The sequence below is a fragment of the Erinaceus europaeus genome, chromosome 20 (assembly GCF_950295315.1).
Source record: "Erinaceus europaeus chromosome 20, mEriEur2.1, whole genome shotgun sequence".
Lineage (NCBI taxonomy): Eukaryota > Metazoa > Chordata > Mammalia > Eulipotyphla > Erinaceidae > Erinaceus > Erinaceus europaeus.
Genome location: NC_080181.1, coordinates 55211740 through 55236134, shown reverse-complemented (window position 1 = coordinate 55236134; position 24395 = coordinate 55211740). Strand labels below are relative to the sequence as shown.

Below are 24395 nucleotides of genomic sequence, written 5' to 3'. Positions count from 1 at the left end.
GAAGGACTGGGTGTGAATTCTGTCCCGTGAGGAGATTCGGTGCAGGTTTTGTTCATGAGGAGCTGGATGCCGATTTTTTTTAAGGGCTTGAGTGTAAGTTCTGCCCTGTGAGGGACTGGGTGTACTCACTGCGCTGTGAGGGGGCTGGGTGTCGGGTCTGCCCTGTGAGGGGAGCTGGGGTGCCAGTTCTGCCCCCTGAGGGGACCAGGTGTGGCTTCTGTCCTTGACTGGCTGGGCGTGGGTGTGTTCCGTGAGGGACTTTGTAGTTACTGCTCTGTGAGGGGACTGGGTGCAGGCTGTATTCTGGGGGAGGCTTGGCGTGGTTTGTGCCATGGCCATGTGAGCAGGCTGCGTGCAGGCTCTGTTCAGCGAGGGGCTGGCTGAGGGTTCTCTCTGAGGGCTGATGACGAGGGTTCTGCTCTGCTTCCATCCCAGGCCAGGTGCCCTCCCACTGTGGGGAGAGGCTGGACTGTGGGGTTCAGAGTGCAGACACAGGCCCTTTCTTCCCTCTGAGCACCCCGCTCGGAGAAGTTGTGTGTGTGTTTGCGGAGTTTTCTTCCTCACTTGGGATAAGTCAGACATTGTGTGGGGCTGGCAGGTTTTTGGGTTCTTGTGGCTTGGATCCCGTTTTCTTCCCTGGTCTGGGCAGGAATGAGATGGTGTCTGGGGGCTGGGGTGGAGCAGGCAGAGAAACTCATTTCATTTCTTCTTTTTTTGAAAGACCAACTTTTGGATGGGAATATCTCAGTAAATGTGTGCTTGTGTTTGTGTGTGTTTTCTCAGCTGTAAAGAAAACAGGGAGGAATTCCATTCTGTCTGGCTTCCAAATGTCTTGTGGACTCACTGAGTCTTTATAGGAGGGGAGGACTCCCCAGCCAACAGGGACATCTTTCTCCTTGGGAATCCAAGTTGTTGGTGGTGAAGGGAGTGGAGGGGACAGTGGGAGGGGACAGGAGTTCAGGAAATGAAGAACAAGAGGAGCCTGTGGAATGTGAGTGAGGGCTGGGGTTTGAGTGGTGCTTCTGTGGGATCCATGTGTGTGCATGTGTGTATTTGTATGCATATCTGCCATGTTTGTGTGTATGTATATTTGTAAGAATATCTACATGCGTACACTTACACACATGCACATGTGTGCACATGAGTGCTCCTAGGTATGTGTTGCAGGTGTGCATATATATATGTGCGTGCACATAAATGTATTCATGTGTGTGTACATGAACATGAGTGTATGCATGTATGTGCACCCCCTCACAAGCTAGATTCCCCAGGGCAGCCAACCTTCCCAGGACCCTGGCCATTATTCTCTCAGCCCGTGGGATTGAACGGACAACTCCACAAGTGTGCTGATACCCTCTTGCAGTGATGTGCAGGGAGACCTCATCCCCAATCCTGGATCCATCACCCAGGTCCTGCACTCACTCAGTGCACCCATATGAAAACCAGGTTCTGGATGGGGGTAGATAGCATAATGGTTATGCAAACAGATTCCCATGCCTGAGGCTCCAAAGTCCCAGGTTCAATCCCCTGCACCAATATAAGCCAAAAAAAAAAAAAAAGAAGAAGAAGAAGAAGAAAGAAGGAAAGAAAACCAGGTTCTGTGTGCACAGTGCTGTCTGCCTACATCCCAGCATCACTGAAGCTGACCTGGAACCCAGGCTAGTGTGCCAGCCTTCGCCAGGAGCCATTCTTATTTCCACTTTAGAGCCTGCCCTGCCAGTGTAGACTCAGTCAGTGTTCTCTGGACGGGAAAAGTATATGTCCACTTCCCTGACCTGTGTAGGAAGGAACCCTGTGTTCTCTGAGAAACTCCTCTAGCTGCTACCTCTTGTCCTGGTCTCCTGAGTGTGACTGTTTCCACAACCACTCTGGCATCTGTTTTTTTTTTTTTTTTCCATCCCATTGTCACACACACACGCACACGCGCACACACACGCACACATGGCCTCCTAGGAAATAATATGTCCTCCAGTTATGTCTTAAGTTAAAAATTAATTCTGTGGCTGGTAGGTAGCATAGCAGCAGAGTATAGGACTTGCTTGCCTGAGATCTGGAGTTCAAACCCTGATATTGATTATGCTCTGGTTCTTTCTTGCCCTTCCTAACTCTCCCCCTCTCATTAATGAATAAATAAGTAAATGCATCTTTTTAAAAATTACCTCTTTGTGATAGTCAGAAAGGTGACTCAGTGAATAGAGTGCATGACTTAGTGATTAAGGCCCTGGGTTCAATCTCTGGTACTACAGTGACTCCCCTGGCATCTGTCTTTCTCTGTCTCTCTCTCTGTCTCTCTCTCTCTCTCTCTCTCTCTCTCTCAAATCTGCCCTTGGGCTGCCAGGACAGCTCACCTCAGAGGGTGCCTGTTTTTCCATGCATATGACTCAGATTCAAGCCTAGTTCCTGCTGGGGGGAAGTTTTGGTGTGATGGTATCTTTTCCTCTTCTCTTCTTTCTCAGTCTCTGTCTCCTTTGATCTGTAAAGGTCATCCTGGGGTGATGAATGCCCAATGATGACAAAAATAATTCCTTTGTGCTAATCACGCAGGTCTATCCCGCTCTGCATAACTGCAGTGGCAGATGTACTTCACATTTGGTGGTGGTGAGGGTGATGGGGGCTAAATCCAGCAGAGGGAAAGCAACAGGGACCCTAAAACGGGGAGCCCTCTGGCCAGCATGACCTTCACCCCTGAAGCTGCTAACCTTCAACATCATCTAAGATTTATTTTATTTACTTCATATGAGCCAGAACATTTCATATTATAGAGAAAGAGAGCAAGAGAAGTCAGAGCTCCGCTTCTCTTTCCCCACTCTCAACTGCAAAGTCCCAGTATTTTAAAAAATACTATTTTAAGGGTAGCACAGCAGGTTAAGCGCATATGGCGCAAAGTGCAAGGACCCGTGTAAGGATCCCGGTTCGAGACCCCGGCTCCCCACCTGCAGGGGAGTGAAGCAGGCAGTGAAGCAAGTCTGCAGGTGTCTGTCTTTCTCTTCCCCTCTCTGTTTTCCCCTCCTCTCTCCATTTCTCTCTGTCCTATACAACAACGACAACATCAACAACAACAACAATAACCACAACAAGGCTACAACAACAAGGGCAACAAAAGGGGGAAAAATGGCCTCCAGGAGCAGTGGATTTATGGTGCAGGCACCGAGCCCCAGCAATAACCCTGGAGGCAAAAAAGATATGTATTAGTTTAAATGTTTTACTTTATTTATTTATTGGATAGAGACCAAAAGAAATTGAGAGGGGAGAGGGGAATAGAAAGAGAGACAGAGACACCTGAAAGCCTGCTTCACCACTTGCAAAGCATTCCCATTGCAGGTGGGGAGCCGGGGATTTGAACCTGGGTCACTGTAGATGATAACATGTGCACTCAACCAGGTACGCCACCTGGCCCCAGCCCCAGTAATTTTTAAACAAAAAGGCATATGACACCATCCATGGCTTGCAAATCCACTCACTGGGGATATTTTGCTTTTGCCCTGTTCTAAAGTCTAGGACTTGGAAATCACCCCTTCCTAATCTCAGCCACCTAATCTCAGCCACCTTCCAGCCCGAGCACTTAGGCATATTCTCTGCATTAATTTCAGACACTGTGTAAATATCAGGCCTGGGTTTTTGGAAAGGAACACTCTTCAGTTCAAATTTTCTACTGGACCCAAACATCCTTCTTGGGCAGGGCTCTTGTGCCAAGCTCTGAACTCCCTTTACTCATTCAACCTGGCAGTACAGAGAGCTTCTTCCCGCACAAGTTGGGGAAGAGGTTTGGGGGACCAGGACAACTTCTCGGTGGCCTCCCTGGTTTGAAATTGAGTTCTGATTTCCAGAACAATCTTGAGTAAAGATTTCTGGAAACTGAGTGTTCCAATAGAAATGCCTGCTTGGTGGAAAGAGCCACCAGGGGTTGGGAGTAACAGCCAACTCCCTGGGCAAAGCAGAGAGAGGACCAGGTGCCTGGGGTGAGGCTGAAAGGAAGTAGGGGCAACTGGCTCGACCCTTAATGCACTGTGGCAGATGCAAAGCTTCATGGAGGCTAGTTCTGGGAGCCAGTCCAGGAGAAGAAAGGAGTTGCGTTATTTGAAGCCAAACAGGATTTTGACCCCAGCTTACACACCCCCATTCCTGGACTAGGAAGGCTTCTTATAGAACTATAAACACTCTTCACACCTCAGGGGTCATGCTCCTCTTGGATATCTGGGAATCATAGTTCTACAAGTCTCAGGACTCAGGAGACCTCCCGTGCTATTTCAGGGATGCACAAAGCATCCCTTCCTGCTTCAAAGGATTTGCTTTACTCAAAGAAAGATTTGGGAACTGGAGAGATAGCTCACTGGGTAGGGCATATGCTTTGCCATGCTCACAGCATGTGTTCTGGTTCAAGCTTGTGGATTGGGTTCACGGTAACAGGGAAAGCTCTGCTGCTATGGTCTTCCTCTCCACTTCTATATTTAAGAGGATGCAAAATTCAGCCTAGGAGCAAGGAAATTGCACAGGCACAAAGCCCTGGCACTGCCAAAAAGCAAAGAGAAAAATTTGTTCCTTTGTCCCTTGACTTTAAGGGGTCCCCTGGAAGGCCCTAGAATGCCCTGCCAGGTACGAACATCTATTCATGTGCAGTCCTTGGTTTGCACTGAAGAGTCGACACTCACAGCATGACTCTAGTCTCCAGTCAGAAGGTGTAACTTGACCTTCTGAACTTCAGGTGTCTTCAGAGGAAACTATGCCACCATGGGGACAGCCTGCCATGTCTAAGTGACCAGTCCAGTAGGAGTCCTGGCACCACACTTGCTGGGAAGTCTTCTGTGCAGGCTCATATGTGGGCCCAGCAGTTCCCTAGGGAGGGTACCTGGAGCTCCTGCCTGGGGTCCCGTGGACCTTCCCCACTTCCTCTCCCTGGAGCTGGTTTTGTTCTGTGTTCTTCTCCTGGAATAAACCATCACTGTGAGTAAAGCAGTTTTGCTGAGTTCAGCCTCCTATGGAGTGACTGAACCACAAGGGTGAACTTGGACACCTTTGAGTCCACATCTCTCTCGCCCTGAGGTCAGAGTGTCCTGCTCAGGACAGTGGCTGAGACAGCTCAATTTCACGACTCCTCCTTCCTTGGGCCATGTCCTCTGATCTCACATAAGGGGAGGGATTGCCTCACACAGAAGAGTTCCAAACAACTCTCAGGCCCCACTCCCTTTCTTCCATCCAACACCCTCCAGGGAGAAAACTGGACTCAGTGTTGGAGGGTGTTGATCCAAGGATGCATCAGGGTAACGGCTCCCCCCACCCCCCGCCCCGGGGCTTCCTGTGTGGATATAAGACAAGATGTGAGAATGAGCCTTGCAACACTGAGGGAGTGTCCTTGTCTGTGAGAGGACTTCTGGAGAAGAGTTTAATCTGAGCTTTGGCAGATGGGGATATAGTGGCGCAAAGCGCAAGGACCAGCATAAGGATCCTGGGTGTGAGCCCCCGGCTCCCCGCCTGCAGGGGAGTCGCTTCCCAGGCGGTGAAGCAGGTCTGCAGGTGTCTGTCTTTGTCTCCCCCTCTCTGTCTTCCCCTCCTCTCTCCATGGCTCTCTGTCCTATCTGTCCCACTCTCCCTAGGACAACTTCATCCAGTCCGGAGGGTCCTTCCATCACCTGTGTCTCTTCTCAAGAGGAGTGAATGCCCACAGTGTTTCCAGAGAGTCTTTTTCTGGATCCCTCACTCTCTGGAAACCCTGGCTCCCGGAGGGCTCTCTCCAGTCAGCCTCAGTGCCTGGTGCACAAGCTGGTGCAGACTGGCCTGGGTAGGGCCAAGACAGCTCTGCTGTGCCACCTGCAGCCAAGGATGGTAGAGTTTCAGAGATTAATCACATTTCAGCTTGATACTGAAACTTGTGGACAAATAAAGCCACCAGACTGTTTTTACACAGAAAGGGACTTTCTGCCCATCCCAAGCGACGCAGCAGAACCCCGGAGTTCTCTTTGCATAACTATGATGCTATCTACCCCGACCTGGGAAAACACACACTCCGTGCCTCCTCCAGGAAGGTCTCCTGGTGCTCACTGAGGCCACAATCACCCTCCTCCATCTGAGTGGGAGTTCCTGCTGCCTGTGACCTGACTCTGGGAGAGACTGCACCCACGAGCACACACAGGGCTTATCCATCCTGGAGTCTCTCTCATCTGTGAGCAGCTCACACCACTGCTTCTTCTGCAGCCTGCTGCAGCCTGCTGCTGGAGGCCGGCTAGCAGTATGGGACGGGTGTGCCATCTCACCCGCAGTCCCTTGTCCTTCCTGAGAAGGGACGCAGTGACTAGGAAGTTCCCCTTTGGAGCCCAGACTCAGAGCAAGTGAATCAACCACCTCAAGTCACATCACCCGTGAAGATCTGAACCAGAATGCAAACCTGGATGGCTCAGACTCGAAATGCGTGCCCCCAGCCTGTTTGTGAGCCGGAAGTGGAGTGGGCACTGGGAGTGGGGCGCAGCTGCTGGTATGTTCTTGTCACCTACCACCTGTGACCTCAGCTGGACAGTACATCACTGGACAGATGTGCTGCCACCTCTGCAGGGGAGTCCTCCCAGGGACCTGGTTTGGTTTCAAAATTGATCTCAAAGCACCACAGTACCTTCTGGTTGTAGAACACAATCAGAAACCCCTCGAGAGGCAGAAAATTAGAATTTGCTCTCTGAGCCCCTCATAGCTGTGTTACCCAACCCCAAGCTTTCAATTTGTTCCAGAACCGATACTGAATCAGGTGTCACCCTCTGCATCCATTTTCCCTGTCTTCAGCTGTCCCTGACATGCCCCCAGTTCTCTCACAGTTCTGTCTGTGTGACTGTCCCCCTGACTGTCAGGATCACACTGACTGAGAGTGACAGACGCCAGGATGGCCACCTTTAGGACAGACACAAGGACAGCTTCCTTCAAGAAGAAGTGCCTTCCAGGGACCCTGCTTCCTGTCGACTCCAGCTTCTTCCTGTTGGGTTTCTTCAGTGACATTTTCCTTACAAGAAGGCTACTTTTCCCTTCTAAAAACTTTTTTTTTTTTTCACTTTTAAATTGTGGTAAAGTGCACATCATATAATTTACCATTTAAGCCATTCTTAAGTTCATATGTCTTATAACTCTGGTGTGAAATGCCTCTAGATTGTCACGCAGACTTCACCACCACCACCTCCACAAACTCTGCTTCCAGCAAACACCAGTTCTCATTCCCAAGCACTGCTCCAATTTCTGTGTCTATATCTGACCACCACCACCCCTTTAAAAATATACGGTACCTGAAAAAGGTGTGGTGCTACTGAACCAACCAGCTCTCTAGCCCAGTTTTATTTGTATTAAAAGAGAAATAAAAGGGAGAGAAGGAGAGACACTACAGCACTGCCCCACCACTCATCAAGCTACCTTGGTGCTCCCATGTGGGGCTGAGAAGGGAAACCAAGGCCTTACATATGGTAAGGTGTGTGCTCTACTCAGAACCACCCCCTGGACTATCTTTCCTTTTGAGAAGAAACAGCAATATCCTTCATGCAACATTGGTCAGCTTTCATTTTTCTTCTGGAACATTTCATGTATCCAAGCAAGCCCTCGGCTACCCAGGCCTCTTCCAGGTAATCACTGTCTTTGGCATCCTGGAAGCCCTTCCTATACCTTGCAGGGGAACCCCATGTGTATGGATTGGGCTTTAATGCCACACACAGGATAGAAACCAGGTCTGGTCAACACCTTCAGACATCTCTTAGGGAGGCTCCGTGACGGAACCCATGAACTCTCCCAATCAACTGAGCTCAAGTTTTTTCTCCCTTGAGGGGTCAGTTAGTTCTTTACCTGAGCCGCAGCCAAATTAGCCGGCTTCAAGGAGGACCATATTGTGTGAGGAATGCATGGCGTTAAACACTAGACACAGGTGTGCTGTCTTGAGATGCTCAGAGCCTGGGAGGATCAGAGAAATTGGGGCCAAATCTTGGAGCAGCCTCAACAGCTTGTCTTTGGCTTGTTGGGGACACACAGCCTCTAAGAAGAGTGAGGCTCTCTCTAAGGTGTGCTCTCTCAGAGGCCACCACTGCTGATCTGGGTGCTCTTGGGACACCACCCCAGCTGGGGGAGCAGCTATATCAGTTTCTTAGATGGGAAAATATGACCACAGTTATGCAGTTAGCAGCCTCGTGGGGCCAAGAACAAGAGCTCTTGTTGCTCTCTCCCACAGAGACTCTGAGCTCTTCCTGAGACCAAGGAAAGCTTCTCATTGCTCCTTCCACACCCTGCAGTGGCCCATGAGAACCTAGCTGGCGGGCTACTCTAATTCTGGACAACAGTCCACTGGTTGGGACCAAAATGTTCCTCCTCTGTCACTGAGCACAGAAAAGAAATTGCAAAAGCAATGCATGAAATCAATTCCGTGCATCCATCTTCATGAGAAAAAAAAGACTAGAGTGATATACAGAAATATAACTCTGGCTATCTTTAGGTTATAAGCTTATAATAGTTTTTTTTTTCTTTTGCCTCCAGGGTTATCGCTGGGGCTCGGTGCCTGTACTACGAATCCACTGCTCCTGGAGGCCATTTTTTCCCTTTTGTTGCCCTTCCTTGTTTGTAGGTGTTGTTGTTACTATTATTGTTGTCATTGTTATTGGATAGGACAGAGAGAAATGGAGAGAGGAGGAGGAGACAGGGGAAGAAAAAGATAAGACACCTGTAGACCTGCTTCACCACCTGTGAAGCGACTCCCCTGCAGGTGGGGAGCTGGGGGCTCAAACTGGGATCCTTATGCCGGTCCTTGCGCTTTGCGCCACATGCACTTAACCCGCTGCACTGCCGCCTGGCCCCCATAATATATATTTTTTAACTTATCTTGAGTATTTATACTTTCTGAATTTTCTCTGATGTCCTTTAAAATTTTTTTAAAGGAAAAACTTTTCTAAGAATAAAAATGAAGTTTTATATGCCTTTAAAAAATTGCATTCAATGTGGCGCAAAGTGCAAGGACTGGCGTAAGGATTCCAGTTCGAGACCCCGATGGAGTCACTTCACAGGCAGTGAAGCAGGTGTGCAGGTGTCTATCTTTCTCTCCCCATCTCTGTCTTCCCCTCCTCTCTCCATTTCTCTCTGTCCTATCCAACGATGACATCAAATAACAACAATAATAACTACAACAACAATAAAAGGACAACAAGGGCAACAAAAGGGAAAATAAATAAATAAAATTTTAAAAAATTGCATTCAAGACAAATCCCAGGAAAAAGTAAACTCCACCCCAGAAAAGCCATCAAGAGAACTGAGTTTGTGTGTCAGAGCCAATGGACTCCCTGGTAGTCAAAATGACAGTGACAGGGTGGTGGCAAGGAGGGAGGAAAGAGACTGTTCTCGAGGTATTACAACTCTTGGGAATCTTCTGCGAGTTCATGATCGTTCTCAGTGAACTGTGGTTACTGCTGAGAGCCTTGGCTTGTGGATTAACTGTAATCTCATTTCATCTTTTCAACAGATTCATGAGGTGAGAGTCACTATGCCCAATTCACAGATGGGGCAGCTGAGGCAGGCAGGACCTGTGTGTTCTGTCAGGGTCCCAGGGCTGGGAAAAGTGCCAACCTGGACCCAGAGCTCTTCTACTGACTACACTTGTGGAGTACAAGGCTGGCTCTTCTGTTCTCTCTCTTTTAGAATGTTTTTTGGGAGTCGGGTGGTAGCGCAGCGGGTTAAGTGCACATGGCACAAAGCACAAGGACTGGAATAAGGATCCCGGTTCAAGCCCCAGGTCCCCACCTGCAGGGGAATCACTTCACAGATGGTGAAGCAGGTCTGCAGGTGTCTGTCTTTCTCTCCCCCTCTCTGTCTTCCCCTCCTCTCTCCATTTCTCTCTGTCCTATCCAACAATGATGACATCATCATCAACAATAATAACTACAACAATAATTTTTAAAAAATGAAAACAACAAGGGCAACAAAAGGGAAAATAAATACATTTTTAAAAATCAAAAAAAAATTTTAATGTTTTTAAAATATTTATTTTATTGACTTCATATGAAATAGTTCCACATAAATGAGAAAAGGCCAGTGGTCCTAAGGATTAGTGTGAGCCTTAGACATGCAAGTCCTGTACACCACCCACTGAGGTATCTCCCAGCCCTCTGGGAAAAAGTGGGACAAAAATGAACTCCCAGCGTAACCCACCTCGAAAGGAAAGGTGGTACTGGGGGTGAAGCATGCTTGCAAAGTGAGATTTGGGCGTTCAAGACCTGCTTGATGGGACTCCCCTTTTTCTGCTACAGTCTCCTCTTGCCAGCTGTCCCAGGTCAGGGTTTTCACAGTCTGAAGTCCCACCATCTGCTCAAGGAAAGAAGTGCTCCCTTCTCAGATTCTGTGTGAGAAGTTGACAGGGGCTGCCAAGACCCGTCAGAATATTGGGGAGTCCTTCAATATCCTGAGAGGGACCCGGTGGTCTTGGTCTGACTCTGGAGTGAGACCCTTTCTACATGCAGAGGCGACCGACCATGTCTAGAAAGAATGTCCCGTGGACACCACTTTGGGAACCCTGGCCTGGCTTCACCTGCCTCTCGGGAGACATGAACTCCATTTAATTCAGGTCAAAGACAGCTCTGTTAGGGAAACAGGGACCTGGCTCAGGCAGGAGAGGGGAGGCCTATCTCACTCTACTAAGGCCAAATGGGGTACAGAGCCTGCCATTCTGCCAGCAGGCAGGAGAAGCAGCGCTGGGGGAGGGGGCAGTGATAGGATCACATGCACCCAGAGTAATTGTTCTGGGCCAAAAACTAGGAGCTGGGAAACTGGGGTACACTGGAGTCACCTGAAGTGGTTTTGGGAAACAGATCCCTTAACCATCACACTCCCCATATCACCTTGAGAGGACTCTGGGGGTGCATGTCAGGACTCAGGCATTTTCATTTTGCAAAAGTTTCTGATTCTCAGAACAAGGCTCCTCTATCCAGACCCCTTTGCTGGTGTCATGGAAAGCTGGCCAACCTTGCTCAGCCCCGAGCTCCCCCCAAACCTAGGTGTTCCCCTTAGACACCTAGATGGGGCTTAGTAGGGAGAGGGATGACACACCTGGAGAGGAAGGAAGGTTAGGCCAAGGTCTGGGCTCTGTTGGGGCTGGGAGGAGGGTGCCCCTTCCCAGGACCCAGCGTGGAGGTTGGAACAAGGTTTTCTAGGGGGCCTGGGGCAGGGCCTGAGCTCCCGTTGGCCTGATCATGTCTCTGATATGGACTTCAGTTTCCAAAGCAGCCTTGAGACCTCCAAGGACCCTGGAGGGACAGAGCCAGAGACAGCCCAAGGTGGAGAAAAGGTGACTCTGCAACAGCCATCCACCGTCAGCTTCTGATGGAAGACCCCGTGTTTCTGAGATCTGTCACCCCCTTTACTGGTGTGACTGTGGTGTGTGACATGGAGGAGGGACCCCTCTGCCTCGGTTTCCCCTCAGTGCTTCCCCACCTCAGGGGACTCAGTCTTATCTGCCCCAAGAAAGAGGCAGGTTAAGCTGGAGTCCCTCAGTCCCCTTCTGCTCCAACACTCCCAGAGCCTTAAAAAGCAGAAGCTGTAGGAAGCTTGGTGAACTTTCCTTTCCGGCAAGCCTGTGCCTTTCTCTAGGCCTTCATTTACTATGACTTCACTGTCATATGCTTGAGTAGTGGCCTCATTTTTTTTTAATTTTTTTTTTTATTTTATTTTCCCTTTTGTTGCCCTTGTTGTCTTTTCTTATTGTTGTTGTAGTTATTATTGTTGTTATTGATGTCATCGTTGTTGGATAGGACAGAGAGAAATAGGGGAGGGGAAGACAAGAGAAGGGGGAGAGAGAGACAGACGCCTGCAGACCTGCTTCACTGCCTGTGAAGCGACTTCCCTGCAGGTGGGGAACCAGAGTCTCGAACCAGGATCCTTATGCCGGTCCTTGCGCTTTGCACCACGTGTGCTTAACCCGCTGGGCTACCGCCTGACTCCCCACAGTGGTCCCATTTTATAGACAGCAAAGCCAAAGTATTCTGTGAGCTGCCTACATTCAGATCAGTCTCTGGGCTCAGGGTCCCAATTGGTCCACTTTTCAGCAGCCTGGCCTTCCTCCCTTCTGATGTCCCCTCTCTGTTCTGATGTCCCCCTGCCCATACTGGCGCCCCCTCTCTATTTTGATGTCCTCCCTCCCAGAGAGGATCCCACTTTGGGGCTGAGACAGCTCTGTTGCTGTACCTGCAGTGTCCTCTAGAGGGCGCGGCCACCCAGCGCTGAAACTGAACCGGCGGCGCCTAGACCTGTGCTTCTGCCTTGCTTGGGATGGAGGAGAGACAACAGGGGGAACTTCCCATTCCAGGACATCGCTCACTCACCCACCCACCCACTCACCCGACTCACTCAGCCAGCTTTCCTATGTGCAGGGGCTGGCTTAGGTAAAGTGCACCCCAAATACTACAGGGTGCCGCTTGGCTTCCTCGCCCCACAGCCCCCTACCCAAAGCACCTTCCCATACAGCCATTTCTCTCTGAAGGACAGGCCTCAGCCCCTCCAGTCCATGAGAGACCCACAGCTCAGAGAAGTGGAACAATTCCCAGTCACTGTCCTGTTCTCTGGGGCACACACACCGGCAAGCCTTCCCTTCCCTGCCCTGTGAGCCGTGTGGGGAGGTGCTGCCCGGAACCCTCAGCCCTCAGAGCAGAAGGCACCACTATGACCATGCAGCACCCTCTGGCCTCCTGCGCCATGCCCACAGCCGCTGCTGCTATAAGTTTCCACCAGACCTCTAACAGCTTTTAATATCAGTGCCGCCGACTTGGCTCTCGCTCTTCTTCGTTCCAAGGCCTCGCTGGGTTTACCCTGAACCCTCTTCACCACCACATACATCCATTTGACAGATGTAGAAACTAAGGTTCAGATATATCCAGTAGGCACCCTGGCATGTGTGCATGTCTCCACGTGTGTCAGTGTGTGGATGCTTTATCTGCTGTCTGCCTCTTACTCTCAACCACAAGCTCCCTTCTCCTTGTTGACCCCAGGTGCAGTGGTGCTGGCCTGGCCAGGTGACTCAGGGGAGGTCTGAGGCAGGCTTCTGGCTTGGTTCCAGTGACATTTGGGGCTGGGGAACTTCTTTTTTTTTAATATTTATTTTATTTATTCCCTTTTGTTGCCCTTGTTGTTTTATTGTTATACTTATTATTGTTGTTGTCGTTGTTGGATAGGACAGAGAGAAATGGAGAGAGGAGGGGAAGACAGAGAGGGGGAGAGAAAGACAGACACCTGCAGACCTGCTTCACCGCTTGTGAAGCGACTCCCCTGCAGGTGGGGAGCCGGGGTTTGAACCGGGATCCTTATGCCAGTCCTTGTGCTTTGCGCCACCTGCACTTAACCCGCTGCGCTACTGCCCGACTCCCAGGGCTGGGGAACTTCTCTGTATTTGGAGGAAGGGACACTATGGGATATTTAGCAGCATCTCTGGCTTCCACCCACCAAGGCCAAAGCATCGCTCCTTCTCTCATGCCATGAAGCAAGTACTGTTGAGAGAAGGATAAAGTGAGTAGTTTCTGTGAATCTGGGATGTTTCAGGACAAGGTCCAAAGGCCTTGGTTTCTGTCCTGACTCTACCTGACCTGTTCTGGACTGGACAGATGGTGTCTGCAGCTCCTCTCTCTTGGGGCCCTGGCTCCTCTTGCCATCTCTAAGTGAGGCTTGGATGGGTTGGCGTAGGCACAGTGTGCTACCTCTCCTGGGTGCAGACCAGCGACCAAGAGGTCTGTCAGGCCTGAGCTTCCCCTCTTACACTGCGTCCATGTCAAATCAGATACGGGAGGACAGGCAGCCCCCAAAGGGACCCTACAGGAAAGACGACTCCTTTTATGGGCATGTGTATTAAAAGAGAAAACATGTAACCTCAAAGGTAACCAAAACCCAAGTTGTGCTGCCCAGCTCCCCACACCCCAAGTCCACCTATTCATGAGTTTAACAAACAGCTTCTTCAGGAGATACTGTAAGGCCATTGAGAGTGAGATCCCCGGCCACTCACACACCCAGGCTAGCCACAGGGCCGCCCCCTAGTACACACACACACACACACACACTCTCTCTCTCTCTCTCTCTCTTTCCCTCTCTCTTACATATGCGTGCACACACACACATACACAAACTCTCTCTTCCTCTCTTTCTCACACACAACCACTTACAAGGAGGCTCTGAGTTTTTAAAAGTAAACTTCAGTGTTTCCGTTCTTGCCCTGGATTCAACTTTAGAAAAAAGGAGCCCTTTTCCCTACAAATTCCTCCTCACTGGCCCTCCCCGTCCCAGTCTCCCCGCCCCCATCCCTCCCCCGCTCCATGACCAACTGTCCCACTCCATGACCAACTTCTCCACTCTTCCCTGGGAATGGGGTGTCCTGTGGGGTCTGGGCAGGACTGCAGGCCCCTAGATGAGATGGTACAGCTTTACCCTCTCTGGCATGGCTTCCTTAACGAAGGGGGCTCCTGCGGCCAAACACGTCCTTGAGTCCCCTAATGAGGACAGAACAAGGCAGATCCCATTTCTGAGATGTGTCCCCACCACAGACCCTGTTTCCCCACAGCCTGATGGACCTGTCCCCTCTCTTCTCTGGGACCACTTGCTTCTCTGTGCTGCTTAGTCCCATGCCCCCTGCCTACCTCAGCCCCAGGACACTTGTGATTCCAGTTCCAGTGTTAGTTCAGGGATAGAGACAGTAACTTCCAAACTTTACCACCACCTCAGTCAGAACCCTGTTACACAGAGATCAGATTTGTATAACATTGTGTCTGTTCGGACATTTAAGCCCACAGATACTTACATAAGACTGCAAAGTGTGAAAAGTGGAACTTCCAGAAACAGTCCAGATCCTCAACACTCAAGAGAGGAGATGTGAGATTGTTCTGATAGGGGTCACTAGACCCTTCTAACTGGGCTCACCAGGAGCAGCTGCACCAGTCCTGGGCTAGATGCCCCACAGAGACTGCAGAGAGAAGACTGCAGGGGGATGCTAGGGGTCTTCCTGGGCTTGGCTGAGTACTCGGATTGTCCAGCAAGAATCACCTTTGTGGGGAGCCGGTTCTAGAAGTCTGCTCATTCATGTGGGGACATGCAGACTTTTACCAAGGGGACACAGAAAACTGGCTCCAGGCTGAACTTGGAGTTTGGGGCCCTCAAGGGGTCTCAGAGCCCTGAGGGAAGAGGAACACGGGTGGCAAAACTGGACGCCCGTGGGATGGCTGGCTTCTCATCTGCTCAGAACTCCCTAGTGGAACACCCCACACACACACTTACTCTTTTTTTTTTTTTTGAGGAGACTGAGTCACAGAAAGTCTCGGCTACTCCTTAGAGTCAGAGAACCCACAGCAGGACCACTCTGCTGCCAGCCTCATACCTGTGATCCCCACCCTCTCTGAAAGTGAGCTCACTTTCAGGGTCCCCTTTCCACTGTCCTGAGCACTTGAGGATGGAGAGCCCCCCAGCCGGCCTCCTGGGGTGCCTGGGGTGGGTTGTGCATGATCGCATGGTTAGGGCAGGGTCTCAACCCTCAGGCATTCTTACTCCCCTAAATATAACTTGCCATTTCCCCCCCATTTGGGCCTCCAACTCTACTGGCTTTTGCTTAAGAAGGAAAGACTCAAAACTTGTAATTTTCATTGAAGATATCAGAACATGGAAAAAGTGTCTACTTAATATTAGTACTGATAATCATCATCACCACGAACAGTTTGGCATACCTGCAGGTTCAGAAGCAGGCGCTGTTCCAAGAGGTGTTAGCTGGGATGGGGGTGGGGGAACTGGGAACCCCTCTGGGCAACACTGAGCACTGAGCCCAGCACCTAGGGGGCGCTCAGGAGACACTGAAGAATGAATGGACTAGCATGTCTGACATAATTTATTCAAACCAAACTTTTCAACTGGATACATCTTTTGTTCTGTAATTTTTTCTTTTAGGTTAGAAATAAACCTGGGTAGGGGAGACATGATAATGATTATGCAAAGAGACTCTCATGCCTGAGGCTCCAAAGGCCCAGGTTCAATCCCCAGCACCACCATAAACCAGAGCTGAGCAGTGCTCTGGTAAAATTATATATATATATCCAAGCCTCCTCTCTGCTCCCCCCCATAAGTCTGATTTTATTAAGTTCTCTCTTCCATGGCACGTCTATTCCTGTATAGTCTCTTTTGGGTTCAGTGATTGACTACAACCTTAACAGCCTCCTAAGCCGTCACACCCTGGGGTCCAGGCAACCTGGTGGCTGGATGACACCCCTTCCTTCCCCCTGAACCCCAGAGAGCTATGAAGGGAGGGAGGGAGCAGGACCCAGGCTTCTGGACTCTTCACTCTTGCAGCACCTGGACTGGAGGCCTCTGACTGTGCTCCGCCATAGTACCAGCCCCTTCCAACCCCACTTTTTCTCCTCCTCACTAGATGAGATGGGTGTTCCTATGGCCTGGGGGTCCCGAAACTGCCACCAGTCCACTATAGTGGCCGGCACCGGAACCCTCCGCGCTGAGCCCAGCTCAGCCCTGCCCTGCCCTCCCTTTCTCCTAGGGAGGCTGGTGACGGAACAGTCTGAGTGGGGTCCTGTCACTGGCCAGGAGGTACCCCCACCAAGTTACTCTCAGCCAGAGTGGGGGTTCTGTATACACAGACAGCCCCGCGCCAGTCCCATGGTGAGAGAGGCCACCCTCATACCCCACTGGCATCAGTTCACCATCGAGTGCCCCATGTCCTCCCTCCTTTTCCTTGAGAAATGCCCCTTCTTGGGGACATGTCCACAGTCTGCCCTTGTCTCCCCATCTCAGTGCCCCCTCCCAAGTTCTGCCAATTCCTCCCGTTCACCCCACCCCACCCCACCTCTGAGTTCCCCAGGTTCCTGGGACAGACCAAGTGGTCACGAAGGGGAGGTCAGCCTGTTCTCCGAGGCCTGTTCAGGCACCTGCTGTAGACAGGCGTCGTCTGGTCATCTCATTGATCCCCTCCCGTCCTTCCCAGGCAGCCCCTGCACCCCCTGACCAACTCAGGCTACAGCCCAGGAAGCCAAGCTCACTCCCAGTTCCAAAGTCACAGTCCCCTCACTCTGGAGCTACTTATCCTCCCAGGACACCTGGGTGTTGAGAACAAGGCCCCCAGGTCTCTGCCTTGTCCTGGGGGGCCAGGCAGCAGAGCCCCTCCTCCGGGTCCCTCGGCCCCATTCACTCTGAGCCAGGAAGTTTGCTCAACTCCACCACGAGCTGGGGTGGTCGGGGCTGGGCTGGGGGAGCTCCCAGCTCCCTGGATGGGGTGGGGGGGGGCGGGCAGGGAGGGGGTGGGGTGCAGCGGCCACAGCGCCGCCCGCCTGCTCCGGGGCCCAAGGGAGCCCCGCGGGGTGGACGGGGGTCGTTACCTTGCCGAGTCGCGCTCCCTTCTGCAAGAACTTCAGTCCTTCGCGCCCGGCGAGGCGCGGCACGGCGGCCAGGGGCTGCGGGGCTCGGAGACCCGGGTCTGGGGCGCAGCGGGGGAGACCTTCGCGCGGGTGCTGCGCACCCTGCTGCCGCCCGCGTCCTGTCCGCAGGCCCCCTCGGGCGGTGTCCGCAGCGGCGGGGTGCGGAGTGGGGGTTGGCCGGGGAGGGGAGCGGGAAGGTGCCTGGAGCCGCGGTGCAGTCAGAGGCCGGCCGGCCGGGTGCGGAGAGAGCCCTGCGCGGCGCGCGTCCTCAGCTCTGGAGCCCCTTCTGGAGCCGCGCGGAGGTAGGTGGGCGGGCGGCGGGCGGGCATGGCGCGGTGACACATACATAGGGGCGGCGGGGAGGGGAGGGGCGCGCGCCGGGGAAACCCCACCCCCGGGGACCCGGGGACCCGAGCCCGCGCTCGGGGGAGGGGAAGGGAGGCGAGGGGAGGGGAGGCCCCGGAGCGCAGCGCCCCGGCTGGGACCCGCGCGCGAGGGAAGGCGCAGGGCGCACAGAGCTGGAGAGCGCATGGGTCCCCGCGCCCAGCCCGCAGCGCCGGGCCAGCAGCTCCGGGCCCGCAGGGGAAGGCGGCGCGGGAGGGCCAGAGCGCCGCGCCTGCATTGCGGTCGGCAGCTCCGCATCGGAGGCGTCCAGGAGAGCTGCGCCCGCAGAACCGCGGGGTGGCTGGAGAGGGCTCCCGGGCGCCCCACGCGGGATCTGCGGGTGACACCCTGCAGGACGCTTGAGGGAGGAAAAGCCCCCTCCCAGGTCACCATTTGGAAGGGCCCTCGCTCAAGTGCTGGTTAAAAGTTTTGTGGGACGAGATGCATTGGGGTGGCGGAGGAGATGAGGGAACAGCCAGGAGAAGAGTATGGGGGTTGCGTGCCCGGAGCAGAGGCCAGAGCGTCCTCTACACCCCCGACACCAAGGGCATCTCACGGGAGACAGCCTTCTCCCGCGCCCTGGCTCCCGAGACCACCCTCAGTTTTGTTTCCAGGCAAAAGAATGGAATAGCGAACTAAAGGCTTTGGAACATATCTGGGAGCCGTTGCTGGATGTACGTTCATTTCTCGTTTAATGTCCCCCAAGAGCCCATTGGGGTAAATAAGACCATCCATCGTCATTCCCAGTTTTAAAAAACGTGAAAACTCACCCAGTTTTTTAAAATGTGAAAACTGAGGCCAGAGCGAGATGGAGTTACCCACTTCTGGTGGGTGGGAATTCAAGCCCAAGGTCATGCTCTGCTACAGTAGCTTCCCGCCCAGCGCAGCGCCTTTGCAGGGCCTAGGCTGGTGGGCTTCAGGCTCCCTTAAGAGGGAAATGAATGACAATTCTTTTCACTGCACAGGGAACCCCGGGGGTGGGGGGTGGGGTCAGAGGCCCCTGGAACAGTGGCTATGGTGTTCCTGTGATGGTGGTCCTGCCCTCCCCCCCACACACACCTTCCACCTCAGACTGTTGTTCTCTATGTCACAAAATGCTTTGGGTATAGCTGACATGCTGAGTCCTCCCAGAAAATAGCATCTTCCCTCGCAGGTAGTAAACTGGGGGAAATGGTAGTAGTTACTGGCTTTCTTGCCTGTGTTGGGAATGATCCTTCTAGAAGAGAGTAGTGCTGGGGCTAGGCAGTGGTGCACCTGGTTAAGTGCACACATTACAGTGCACAAGGACACAGGTTCAAGCTCTGGTTCCCACCTATAGGGGGGAAGCTTCACTAGCAGTGAAACAGGGCTATAGGTGCCTCTCTGTCTCTCTCCCTCTCTACCTCCCCCTCTCAGTTTCTGCCTCTATCGAATAATAAGTACTATAAAAAGATTAAAAAGTAAATAAAATAATAAATTCATGAAAAAAATTAAAAGAGTAGTCCTTAACATTCTAGTAAGAGTTCACCTGCCCATGGAGATCTGATGTTCAAGGTGAGAGCTGTAAAATGGGGCCATGTGGGCAGGGGCAGATAGTATAATGGTTATGCAAAGAGACTGTCATGCTTGAGGCTCCAAAGTCCCAGGTTCAGTCCCATATACTGCCGTAAGCCAGAGCTGATCAGTGCTCTGTTAAAAATAAATAAAGTGAAAAATCAAATTAGATGGGGTCATGTTAGATACATCTTAGGTACACGGTACCACTGAATCCAGGACACATGCTTATTTTTTCTAGTTTTTCAATCACTTTAACAATCGTATGACATTTTAGGAGTGTAGTTTCACAGCTGTATGTCTGAGTGTGCGGGACTTGCCACACCCACCACCAACGTTCCAGAGTCATCACACCAGACACTCCTCTACCTACCCCCGCCCCACTCTGCCACCTTAGTTTTCTGAGTCTAAGGGGCTCACAGGCTTGGTTGTTGTTGTGTTTGCAGATTCCGTTGTTTTCGTTATTTATATTTCCCATGAGTGAGATCATTCCGTAGCTATCTTTCATTTCACTGAACAACATCACCTGCGGTTTCTTCCATTTTGTCCCAAAAGGCATAAAGTCACCTTTTTGGTGTCCAGATGGTACCCCATGAAGTAGAAGTCCAAGTCCTGCCACAATGTCTTTTACTCTGTCACCTGCTGATAGGCATTTAGTTTGACCAAGACACATGCTGATCAGGTAATCAAGCTTCGTAATGAAGGAAGCTGGTGCATTTTGGCATCTGGCTTGGGCACCAGGCTGAGAAACACATCATGGGTACCTGCCCACCTCAAAGCCGGGCAGGTGGCTGTTATTCCATTTTACACACTGAGAAGCTGCGAGTCAGAGATGCTGGTGTGTGATGCCCACTCTTACAGGTGACAGAAGACCTGAGATAATGAGGATGTCGCTACACTTTAAAGTCTGTGTACAGGGGTACTCAGAGGGCATCGGTGCCAGACAGTACTTGGGGGTAACTGGTAACCCCTCCCTGGTGGTGTTCTCTGGGCAGTGTTTCTGGTGCTGGCTGTCTCCTCTGTCTGGATGTTTTACACAGTTTCCCCAATTCTCTTTCCTAGCTGCTTGTTTTCCATCGTCAAGGGTAAATTCTAACCTCCCACTGCTCAGGGCATGTGCTACAGACCGGCATTGTCGGCTAGGAGCGGGTGGGAATGCAGAGTCTCAGGATGCCCAGCCTTGCTCAGTGCCTCAGAGTGAAGTCTGCATTTGGATAAGATTCCCTGGGTGTGGCTAAGTTGAAGAAGCCAAGGGCTGGCATCCTCCGGCTGGTCCCTTTTAGAAGGAATTCCAGCACTGGATCTCAGAGCTGGGAAGAGATTGTCGAGGATGGGCCTTGCTTTGGGGATGGGTCCCCTCCACAATGTCCCCTCACATGGAACAGCATCCTGCTGAATCTTCAAGGAACTTGCAGCCAACTCTGATCGCCTTTCCGCATGTAAATTCTGCTGCAACCTGGTGTCTCTCTTTGCCTCTCCTGGTACCAGGGCTTCTTCCAATCCCAGGGGTAACTTTATCTAGTCCCTCTTAACAATTGCCCTCTAGGCTAGGAAGGTCACTCAGTGGCAGGGGGCATGCCTTTTACATGTGAGTCCCTGGATTCAATCCCCCACACCACGCATAGCGATAGAGACACCCCCCAAAACAGCTAGAGCGTCATGGATGATGAACTAATGCTTTACACACACTCTTTCTCACACAGAAATCAGCCGCATTTATTCAGCTCTGGGGCCCTGATGCTGTTTGCTTTTCCTCTCACGGTATCCTCTGCTGACTAGTATTCTGCTTCTGCCTGCTGACTTGGGGTCTTTGTAAGTGTGGGTCAGAGTTCTAGAACAAGGCACTAGAAACAGCCCCCCACCCCTATGCTGTGGCTCCCTCCTCGTTCCAGTTGCTGTGGCTGTGCCACAGATCACCCCACACCTTAGTGATTGAAGCCAACAAGTCATGGAACACCTCACATGGCCTTTACGGGTCAGAAATTTGGGAGAAGCTTGGCCAAGGACATTCTTGTTTGGGTTCTGTAATGGGATTGCAATCATAAGTCAGTGGAGGAGTGACAGGGTCTTTTTTTGTTCTTTGTTTATTTCCTTTTGTTGCCCTTGTTTTATTGTTGTAGTTATTATTGATGTTGTTGTTGTTGGATAGGACAGAGAGAAATGGAGAGAGGAGGGGAAGGCAGAGAGGGGGAGAGAAAGACAGACACCTGCAGACCTACTTCACCGCCTGTGAAGTGACTCCCCTGCAGGTGGAGAGCCGGGGGCTCGAACCAGGATCCTTATGCCGGTCCTTGTGTTTAGTGCCACCTGCGCTGAACCCGCTGCGCTACCGCCCGACTCCCGTGACAGGGTCTTTTGAACCCAAGTCTAGGGTGCCCACTCAGCTGGTTGGTATAGTGGTCTTGCTTCTCTGTGTCTGTGCCTATGGTGATGAAGTGGTTCCACCACAGTGAGGGTTCAAAACGCCAGGTGGGAGCTGCACTGCTTTGTGTCCTGGCTTTGCATGTCACACACTGTCGTTTCCTCTGTGTTGTATGGGCCACACAAGATCACCCTTAAAATCGTGTGGGATTGGGAGTCGGGCGGTGGTGCAGCGGGTTAAGCACACGTGGCGCAAAGCACAAGGACCGGCATAAGGATCCTGGGTGTGAGCCCCCGGCTCCCCACCTGCAGGGGAGTCGCTTCCCAGGCGGTGAAGCAGGTCTGCAGCTGTCTGTCTTTGTCTCCCCCTCTCTGTCTTCCCCTCCTCTCTCCATGGCTCTCTGTCCTATCTGTCCCACTCTCCCTAGGACAACTTCATCCAGTCCGGAGGGTCCTTCCATCACCTGTGTCTCTTCTCAAGAGGAGTGAATGCCCACAGTGTTTCCAGAGAGTCTTTTTCTGGATCCCTCACTCTCTGGAAACCCTGGCTCCCGGAGGGCTCTCTCCAGTCAGCCTCAGTGCCTGGTGCACAAGCTGGTGCAGACTGGCCTGGGTAGGGCCGAGACAGCTCTGCTGTGCCACCTGCAGCCAAGGATGGTAGAGTTTCAGAGATTAATCACATTTCAGCTTGATACTGAAACTTGTGGACAAATAAAGCCACCAGACTGTTTTTACACAGAAAGGGACTTTCTGCCCATCCCAAGCGACGCAGCAGAACCCCGGGGTGGCTTCATTCATTGACTCACTGACTATGGATCCCAAGTCTGGTCCAGGGACCTAGAGCAACTTCTGCTCTGGGCCTTGATTTTCCCATAAGTGAAATGGATCTGCCTAAAAGAACTGTGTGAAAGTAGAGTGTCAGCCTCAGCCACGGCCTTGCTCTCTTCTCCACCCCTACCCCCCACCCCGCACCGCTGTGTCACGTCCCTGAGTAAGAACATTTTCACCTTTGTTCTGTGTTTTGCTCCCTGCTTTGCACTTTTGCGCCCACCTCACTGGAGCACGGCGATGGTGAGTATGATATGGAAGGTATACAGGGAGTGGTGTGGTCCTTGCGGGAAGCAGAGGGCCGTGGAGTTTATTGCAGAGCTGGCTAGGGAGTGGTGTCTTTTGACAACCAGTGGAACATTTGACAAGTGCCCTTCTACTCCTTCTACACGGTGCAAGTTACACATGCAGAGGGAAAGGTTCCAGCCATAGAGAACACAGACAGGTTGATGAGCCCCCAACAGCTCCTCCACTTTTTATGGAACAGACACCAGCATGGATGAGAAAGCCGGCTTGAGAAAGAGACTGGAGGCACGTGAAGGGAGATCTCTTTTCTTCAAGATTCAGTTTGATCCCCCTTCCCAAACTTAGAGCTGATTCTTATTTTTAGTAAGACCTTGCTAGTGAAATAGAGAAGAGGAACCACAGCAAGCATTTTAGTGGGCACTGATAGTACACTATTCGATGATCTTGAAGATGCAGAAAATGGCGCTGGCTAGTTGCTGTTGTGTCGGTTTATGTCCTCTCCTTCTTCCTCCTCAATAAGGAGAAGGATTTCCATGAGGACTGGGCTGGGAGGAGAGGGAGGAAGACCCTGCCAGGCAGCTCCAGCACCACCATCCCCGCACCCCCCAGCAGGCTCTCTTTGCTCTTTCCCTGTTCCAGCCAGCAGAGTCTTTCGGGCTGAACGCTCAGCTGAACACTCAGCCTTGGTCACGTTGCACTTGATATTTGTCTTTTTCCATCAGTGGTAAACATCAGGTCATTCTGCAAAGAGTTTCTCCCAGGCTTTTACACACCATAATGGAGCTACAAAACAAGCACTTATAAAATGAACAGCTATGGTACCCTCAGGCACTTGCTAGAAGTGAAATGAGGGGTACAGGCAGCACCGCCATAGAATGAAAATGGTCTGCTGGGGCCCAGGTACATTCCCCAGTGCTGAGCTCCTGTGGGCCCTCTAGAGCCAGGCAAGAGCTCTCTTGACATCATATATGGGACCTTCCATCTGTTAGTTTTATTTTTTTTTAATTTTTTTTAATATTTATTTATTCATTTTCCCTTTGTTTTTGCCCTTGTTGTTTTATTGTTGTAGTTATTATTGTTGTTGTTATTGATGTCTTCGTTGTCGGATAGGACAGAGAGAAATGGAGAGAGGAGGGGAAGACAGAGAGGGGGAGAGAAAGACAGACACCTGCAGACCTGCTTCACCGCTTGTGAAACGACTCCCCTGCAGGTGGGGAGCCGGGGGCTTGAACCGGGATCCTCTCGCCGGTCATTGTGCTTTGCGCCACCTGCGCTTAACCGCTGTGCTACCGCCCGACTCCCCATCTGTTAGTTTTAGTGTGTATTCCTTTAAGGTGAGGAAAGATACATAGGAAAAAGTCAGTAGTTAATGAGGCTCTCTTTTATTCTTAGGATAGTCACCAGCGTTCCAGTCTAGCATTAAAAGATAGTTGTTGTGGTGGGGGTAAATAAATAGCATAATGGTTATGCAAAGAGACTCATCCCTGAGGCTTCAAGGTCCCAGGTTCAATCCCCTTCACCACCCTAAATCAGAGCTGATCAGTGCTCTGGTGACAACACAAAACAAACAACAACAGGGGTCGGGCGGTAGCGCAGCGGGTTAAGCACACGTGGCACAAAGCACAAGGACTGGTATAAGGATCCCGGTTCAAGCCCCCGGCTCCCCAC

General features: G+C 51.7%; 1 protein-coding gene across 2 annotated transcripts in view; it reads right to left on the bottom strand.

The window, feature by feature from the left end:
* The window catches only part of ACAN (aggrecan), a 51667-nt gene extending 34217 nt beyond the window's left edge, over positions 1 to 17450 (bottom strand). For both annotated transcript variants that reach the window (XM_060179396.1, XM_060179397.1), the window contains exon 1: positions 17337 to 17450. The gene's annotated coding sequence lies outside the window, so the exon portion shown is untranslated. The remainder of the gene's footprint in view (positions 1 to 17336) is intronic.
* Positions 17451 to 24395: the final 6945 nt, after the last annotated feature.